Raw genomic sequence first — 9,119 nt, 5'->3', positions numbered from 1 at the left:
GAAAACATTTTTTATCCTAATGTATACATGGTTAGTTGTTATACACGGTGCCACCTAGTATTTATGTTTACTTTTTATGTAGAAGTGTGTAATTTAGAACATATATAGCAACTTTTATGGTTATTAAATTTTTTGCTATATGCTCATATTAGTATAATTTTTATCTCGAAGTGTACTAAGTTAAAGGTCAGGTCTCTTTTATTGTTATAACAGATTTCACTAGAAGCCTGTAGCTAGTAAAATTAAGATTAATACGGGGTATAGTATATAGTAAACCAAGGTGTGTGGTACGTATATAACATCTAGCTAGCAGCACGAATGCCACCACGCACCACGAAACAAATGCAACCTCCACGTACAGAACAGACCCCATGTATCCGGCCATGCATTAGATCTTGTTTGGACGTAGTCGGATTCACATCAATCCATATGTGTTGATGTGGATTGGAGTGGAATTTGAATTAAATTCCACCCCAATCCACACCAACACACATGGATTAAAGTGAATTCGACAGTATCCAAACAAGGCCTTAGATGTATACGTACACCCAAGGGGCAACGCAATGCAATGCAATGCAACTTTTGCTGCAGCTTAAAAGCTTGTCCATGGTACTGCTGCTGATCGTCAAGAAAGCAATCGAGAAGACCGGCGTGCAAGCACGCACTCTTAGACGGGACAAACTGGACGCCTTTGTGCAGACGCGCGCACATACATGCATGCACGCAGCTGCATGCACACACACACTGCACGCTGTATGGAGTACTGCTTGTACTCCAGTATCATTTGAACTTTTTGCATGGGGAAGATCTCTCAAGTTTTTCACGTCTTTTTCAGCAGGGAACACATGACTTTAAAGGCCAAAATCATGGCTGGCCGGCCGGGGCGCCGGGGGCCGGCTCCTTATTTGCAAGTACGTACAGGCCCATATAGCTACAGCTCGCTCGTTTGCTGGTTCCGGCCGGCCGGCCGGGGCGGGGCGTGGTCCATGGGAGAAAGAGGTGTCCGCTGCATGGGATGCGACAGTGAGTGAGCAGAGCAGCTGGTGCATGGCATTGGCATGGCACTGCTCACATTCATGCCGTCACACAGACCCATGCATGCATGCTAGCACAGGTACCTAGCGGCGGTGCATGGTAGTAGCTAGGCCGGGGCGGGGTACACTGATTCCTGTACCACCTGGGCACACCATCAATTGGAAGCACGCCGGCCGGGGCCGCACAACAACATGTATATATGTACTCCGAAGACTTGCGTACAGGGCACGGGTACAGGCGTATACAGACGATAGTAGATGTTATCAATATAATATATATTCAATACGATCGATCACTTGCCATTTATATATACCTGCCGGCCGGAGACGAAGACACGATAGTTTATCTGGGCACATGGTGGCACTACGTACGTAGTGGTACTGTACGTGATCAGTAATACGTATGTCGATGCATGCATGCTGTTCGCACTTTATTGGCGCCATGGACAGCAGCTGCAGTAATGGCAGTTATGAGCAGGTGCAGGATCGATGCTCTTGGCATCGTCGTCCAGACCTGCAGAGGCTTCTAATTCCACACCTGACACATGCATCATTGGTGTTTAATCTTTTCCTTCCGGAACTGTACGTTGGACGGTGTACAGACTACTAAAGACAAGCCTCACGATTTATTAAAAATTATACTCCGTAGGAGACTAAGGAGAAGAGCATTTTCGACCATCTCCGAGACTTCCCAATAAACTCTTCCCAAAATCATAGAGTTTTCCGACTTACCAAACAAATATTAGAAAAAATATTTCCTCTCTTTGAAGATAATTTTCGATCACTTTCCAATAGACTATCTCTATCAATTTCCAATAATTCACTCCTAAAATATAGAAGATAATTTTTCACTGGAAATCCCATACTATTTTTGAATTATTCTAACCACTTTTAGATATCTTTTCTGACATTTACATTAGGAATCTTTTTCTGCTCTTTATTCTTTTTCACGCTCTTCCACTTTAGATTGGAAGACCGACAAGCGTGTCTTGCATGCGTGCAAAGATCCACAGGTGATTCTTTCTGAGTGCCAAAAAATTGGGAGGCGTGGGATAAGGAACTCTTGGACGTGAGTTTTTTCTATTCTCAAAAAATACTAGATTGAGAGGCTTTATTGGGAATTCTTGGAGATGCTTAGTTCAACTGGTAAATCAACTAGTTTTCAAGTGGCTAAAAAAGTTGTGAGAATATTTGTTCGGTTTCTCTAAAAGTTTTTATAATCGTTCCTAAAATATAAAAGGCAATTTTACATTTGAAATTATGAATGCTTTTAAATCACATCATCCACTTATATTTTTTCCTCTCTTGTATACTTGCACTGGGACCTGTTCTTCTCCTCATTTCACCCCATGTCCTTTTATCTCCAGATTAGCAGACACCTACGTGCGTGTATATTTCTATGCGGTAAGGTGGAGTTTCCTATCCAAAAAGATTGGGAGTTGAGATAGGAAGTTATTGGAGAGCATTTTTTTCTATCTTGCCAAAAATCAAGATAGGGGGTGAGTTTTAAAAACCCTTGGTGATGTTTTCTATGGGGTGAATTTGGAAACAAGGAAGTACCTTTCAGGGATGTATGTAAATGGAAGGACGTATGGGCATTGGCGACTGTGGAGGGAGGAGCGGAAGCAAAATCTGATGGCGGCCAAAGAGATGGGTAGCAGCCTTTTGTTGTCATAGAACATGCATGCAAACAAAAGGTGCTGCTGCTTTCTTTTCTCAGAGCGACAGGCAGGCTCTTTCTTTCCCTCGATCGATCCCTCATCGTCTCCGATCGATCGCTTCTTTCACATCGCATGCATGCCGCATGCTGATGGCCCTACACTTTCTGATCTGTCGACCGGCACCGATCCGGTCCACCCTTTGCTTGGAAGTTGGAACGACGTACAGATCTGATCTGACCTGTGTGTCAAACATGCTGTAAGCATCACATCATAAACCCATGCAGGTAAGGATGTCATAGCTAGCTAGGGCAATCACTGCTTGGTAATACTCCTATTAATTGTGCGCTGCTGATCTTCTGCAAATTGCAGCGACGACAAAAAAATTAATCACTGCCGGACACAGTTTGCTGGCTGTTCACTGACCCCTTAGCATTGGCAAAGGCATGTGGAAACGAGATCACTGGAAGAAACAGCTTGTACAACAGCCTGATTATTACTGCTATACATATTCCTCATCAGATGCAGAGAGAGAATGTAGTACCAGCAAAAGATGGACGCACACCATAATATAATGTGATTGTTAATTGGCTCGGCGACAAGCACACAGTCCGTCGTCCTGCGCAGATTAATGAGACAATGCTGCACGCGAGTAAATGAACCTAGCTACCAGCAGGAAGCAAAACGTAGTGTATACTAATATGTTCGCTAATGATCGAACGTACACTGGCAGAGCTTAATAATTAAGTAGCAACGCAAAACGTATTGTATATATATATATATATATATATATATATATATGCAGCATGCGTTCGTACCCACGTCGTACCTCTAGGGTTCTGTGGTTAAAATTGCAAAATTAATCTATGAACAACCAACCATCTGCACTGATCGTCGCGGCCTGCGAGAGTTGAATTGTCCGGCTTGCGCCGCGCCGGCCATGAGCCCACGGCATGCATGCTATGCGGCCGGCTCTGAGGGACATACGCCGGCGGCAGGCCTGCATGCATGCATGCGAGCTAGGGTGCCGTTGCTGAACTAGCCCCTGGGCCGCTGGGCGCGCGAGCCGCAGCGGCCGGAGGATCGGAGCTCCGATCCATGACCATGATAGGCCTCAGCGTCAGGCTCTCGCGCGCGTCAGACAGAGCGGAGGTTAGAAGTGCGGCGCGTGGCCGTCGGATGCATGCAGATGCAGCCTGCAGAAAAGGAGTCGTACACGGGCGGAATGCATGCATGCATGCATGGCCGCCGCTGGCATGCAGTGTAGGCGGCAGGGGTCGCGCATGGCGTCTGAGCTGCATGCGGGTGTGGGAGGCCCACGTCTCCGTGCTAGCTAGCTAACCACGCATCACACCGAGTAAGACACGCACATGACATGCTGGCTGCCGGTCTCACTGTGCCTGAATTCTCTACCGGGGCGGGCTTGTTTAGTTCAACCTGAAAATTAAAAAGTTTTCAAGATTCTTTATCACATAAAATCTTACGGCACATACATAAAGTATTAAACATAGATAAAAACAAAAACTAATTACACAGTTTGTCTGTAAATCACGAGATAAATCTTTTGATTCTAATTAGTCTATGATTAGACAATATTTATCACAAACAAACGAAAGTGCTACAGTAGCTAAATCTAAAAAAAATCACATCTAAACAAGGCCCTAGCTAGCAGCTACGACGCACCGTCTTGCTTGAGGCCATGCATGCATGGTCCTGCGCCCATGGGCATGCCCGGACCAGAGACCAGGTCAGGCCGGCAGGCCTGATTGGGTGCTGGGGCTTGTGCCTTGTTTATTTTACGAAAATATTTGGTTTTAACTATTATAGTATTTTTTTATATTTAATAATTAATATCCAATTACAGACAAACTAAGTTTAAAAATTTTATCTCACAAATTATATATAAACTATACAATTATTAATTTTGTTTTTATTTATATTTAATTCTACATGCATACGATAAAAGATTTAATGTGATAGGAAAAATAAAAATTTTTAGAAAGGCCTTGCTCCCGAGCCATATTGGTGCGAGGGCTCATCAGGACCTTTGTCAGCCCATAATTGGAACCCGTACGTGGTCCAGCCTCGTCACCATCATCAACATCGCCCCCCCCCCCCCCCCCCCCCCGGCCCCCTCCTCTCTCAAAATTTGGCTTTCCATTATTCAAACCCAACTATCGAATCAATGATCACTCTGTACTTTGCAGCACAACAACAGTGACTCGGAATGTTTATAGCTACCGATCCCAGTAGTTAATTAGCTGACAGTTGATCTTTTTCGATCCCTTTGGTTTTTTGAGCGAAAGGCAGATGTGAGGATTGGAATAGAACTCAAATCTTGGCCAAGATTTAATAGGTGAGTATGTTTTAATTGATATTTTTATTTTTGAACACCTTAGAATTGTTATTTGTTTTCTATTATTCCAGACCTGTGTGTTGTTTGTATTTACTTCCTTTGATCATAAATATCGCCGGCATTTATACTCTAGAGACAAGAGATAGAGCTCACCTGTAGTCTATGTACAATTAAGAAGGTGAAACAGGAAAATAGTGGTAAAAATATCTACTCTTTAGTTCCAAAATGCCGTTTAGAACATCGATGAATCAAGATCCTAAGGCCAGTCTCAATGAGGGTTTCATTAGAGTTTCATGCACATTAAATATGCTGATGTGGCGCTATATTAATGAAGAGAGAGATGATAAGAGTTTCATGGGAGTAGAGAGAGTTTCATCCCCATTAAACTCCTATGCACTGTTTCCAAAATATGGATGTGTTGAAAACTGTGTCATGAAACTCGTATTGAGGATGTCATAAGGATTGGCTGGCTCACGGTCAACTTGAGGACAAAGACATCGTGACTTGTACTACTCCAAAATATTAATGACCGGCCTAGTTAGACTCTAGAAAAATTAGTTTCTGTAAAGAACTATAACTCTTTTACTCTTGCCAACTAGGGCTAGATCGATGCAGCTACCATCTAGACTATATAAAGAGAGACAGAAGCATCCCTTAATATATAATCTCATACATAATATTCCAGCGCAAGGCAACACACCAAACTGCATGTAGGGTATTACGCTATTCTAGCGCCCTGAATCTGAACTAGTACAAATCATTATTTTTGTGTTCACCATCAAGTTTAACCTTCGTCGAAGCCCACCAAACAAAATTCCAAGTAACGAGACATTGACTGTCCCTCTCAAACATGACAACTTGACCTGTAGTATTTATTCTCAGTTTACATAAATTTCATACACTTAAGTGTCAAATTTAAGAAGTTTAAATAACTAATATCCAAAAATTAACATACATATAAAAATCAGAGTAGGCGTTTGGTGGCACTTCTCTGACTGTCCAAGAGCTACTTCATCATGCCACCAACCAATTGCATCCCACGAAACAGCTCAATGCCTGAAGTAGTGTCCTGTAAAACCCATTGACTTGAGCTAAAAGCAGTGGAGAGGAGGAGCTGATAAACCAAGCTTCAACCAGCTCCATCTTGCTCTCGTTGGTCCCACTGTGTACTTGCGCACTGGAGGAGCTGAGGAAGAACTGTTGCGGCCCTAGTTTCCCATGCACCGCTTCAACCAGCTCCATCGTGGTCGTGCTTTGTTGCAGTGCCAAATGGGAGCCCGGCCGTGAGGGGCGGTGCTAGTGGAGTGTTGCGTTGGTGGAGGAGGGCCATTGTAGGCGTTGTGGTGAAGGGCTAGAGCCTAGCTAGGATTGGGCCAGTGGACAAGAGAGGTTTGGAAAATAGGGAGTTAACAGTGAGAGATGCGGGGATGTGAGAGATATCTCTGAGAGGACGGGAGGGAAAGGAACAAAAGAGTTAGTCCAATGACATATCGTGCCATGTATAAAGTGGGCCCAATGATAAGTTGCCTTACCAATTGTTCCTCCATTAGGTGAAATTGAAGCCAAAAGTTGTTCCGCGAGAGAAGATGGAACTAGAGCCATTTTGGATGGAGATGGAATTCTACCAAACGCGCCTTAATAAGTAAAATGAAGATGGGTATATGACTTTTTTTTATAAGAGATGAAGTAACTTTCTTTCTAATAACTGACATGTATGATATCATTTTATTTTTACTTGTATCAAGGTGCTTTGAGTAGAGGGAAATGAAGATAATTGGAGAGGCATGAAAACTCAGACACCACCTAGCTAGGTACTCGCTCGTTAGAATACGCACAAATTTAGGTGTTAGCATACCTTCTTTTTGCATTATGAAAGAAAGCTACAATAGGCACAGAAAACAGCTTCCACATCCACACCAAATCCTTCTTGCTATAGACTTGCTTTATGATCCTATATTCCTATATTATTTGTTGCATATATATCTACATTGTTCACATAGAATATCCTGATGTAAATCCCACAATAACCGGCTACTCTGATCCACAATTTCCTATCCTATCAAATAAGTCCCGGATCGGATCTCGGGCTCCATCTCGCTGACCTCGATCTAGACATATTTCGAATGGTGCTTATATTAGGTAGTCACCGTCACCATGGACAGAACGGCTGCACCAATGAATTCACTGGTTTCCTATCCTAGATTGTACCACCTGGGAGATTAATTGGTGGTGCGCGCATGCATATGAGATGGAAGCATATGCATCCAAGCAGAACCGAATAAGTGCATTAAGGCACTCTCAGATAGTGCAACTCCTCCTCCTGCGGCGAGGAGGGAGGGAGAGGGGGAGGCCGGCGGGGGTCTCTGTCACTGAGAGACAAGAGCAAAGGGAGATTCATATGGTCCTGGCTTTGTGTAGCATTACAACAGGTGTGGGAGAGAAAGAGAGAGAAGCATAAAGCAAACGAATCGAATCGATCGATCTGGTGCCGGCAAGCTAAGGGGCTCCGTCCTCCCCTCCCTCCCGCTCGCCGGCCGGCCGGTCGGCCCGCCTGTATTATTGCATGAGACGCGTGGGATGACGACGGGAGGCATGGATCGGAGGCGAGAGCTAGCGCCGAGCCCGAACAAAATCCTCCGCGCCGCATGCATGCCTGCCTGCCGCGGGTGCCGGCAAGCCGGGGTCGGTCCCGCCCGGACCGGCCGATCGATCCCCTAAAAACTAGCTCCTTCGCCGCTAGCTGCACGCCCAGGCAGCTGACCTCTGATGCCGAGATCTGAACAAACCGTTGAGCTCCCCCCCATCGTCACGTCGCTTTCCAGGCCTGCCGCGAGGCGATGCCCCCTTCCGTCCCATTGCCTTATCTCTCTCCTCACCCGGCCCCCATCTCTGTCGCGGCGGCCACCTCGACGTACGCATGTGCTCCGGCCCGTGGGTGGGCGGCGCGTGCGCTCGCGGAGGATATCCCCGTCCTTGACAACGACGCCCTAATCTTCTCGCCAGCAGACAGATGATGCATGCCCCTCGCTCCGGCTGGCCGGCCGGCGTGCCCCACCACCCGCTAGTCGTGGAAGCAGATTATCCACATACAGTCTAGTAGACGGTCCCGCGCAGAGGGTGGAGAGTACGTAGCTGGAGACTGGAGTATCTCTCCTGTGGCGGCGACGTATAAATAGGCATGGGAGCATACGCTTGCTTGCTTTTGTGTGTTGCTTCTGCATGCGTGCCCCTTTTTTCTTTTCCGTTTTGGCAATGTTTGTATTGTACCGTGATGTGGACTGAGAAGAATTTTGGAAATTGCATTGTAGTATTGCCCTGCATATATATAATGGTGCTCTCTTAAATTTCTATATATCTCTGCTGGGATAGGATTTTCCTGACGTTTGTGGCTTACAATCTCTCTACAGTACATGGAATGCGCGAATAACTTAACCTGAAGCAAATCTGCTGAATCCACTATTAACGATGAGATCTCACGACCGTGCTTTGACACATTTTTCATTAGGAGGGGGCTAGGAAAATCAGCTGATTACCGAATCGACGGTCCACTGCAGCAGCTAATAATTACTATTTGTCATATATATTAGAGCATTCCCAACCGTTTTGCATAATTGGTTTGGCAAATGAGGGAGATTGCCAAGTCTCAAAAAAGTATGACAAAGGTGAAAAGAGACAATCTCCAATGTTTTGGCATTAATCACTTCGCGCCAATTTCCCAATGCCAAGTGTGAACAGGTTTGGCATATATGCCAATCCTTCCTCTCTTTTTGCCAAGTTAACAAAATTGCAAAGTCTAAATGCCAAACCGTTGGATAAGTGTTTTTAAGACTTTTTTGCAAATACATGAATGCAAAGCTTATTTGCAAAACGGTTGGATGTACCGTACCACGCGCGGGTTCTGTTTGCTGCCAGCAGGTAATAGTTTCGCCACGTAGTACGTTAATACACAGCCTTTCCCTTGGGCGGGCGCAACACTATTTTTGTCATATATGTGCAAGGCAATTAATCCAACTATAGATCGCAGCTGTCTGCATATGGCTGGAGTCCTGCAAAACCGAAGGTGTAGCAGTC

This window comes from Sorghum bicolor, chromosome 4 (assembly GCF_000003195.3).
Source record: "Sorghum bicolor cultivar BTx623 chromosome 4, Sorghum_bicolor_NCBIv3, whole genome shotgun sequence".
NCBI lineage: Eukaryota > Viridiplantae > Streptophyta > Magnoliopsida > Poales > Poaceae > Sorghum > Sorghum bicolor.
This window is presented reverse-complemented; position numbering follows the sequence as displayed.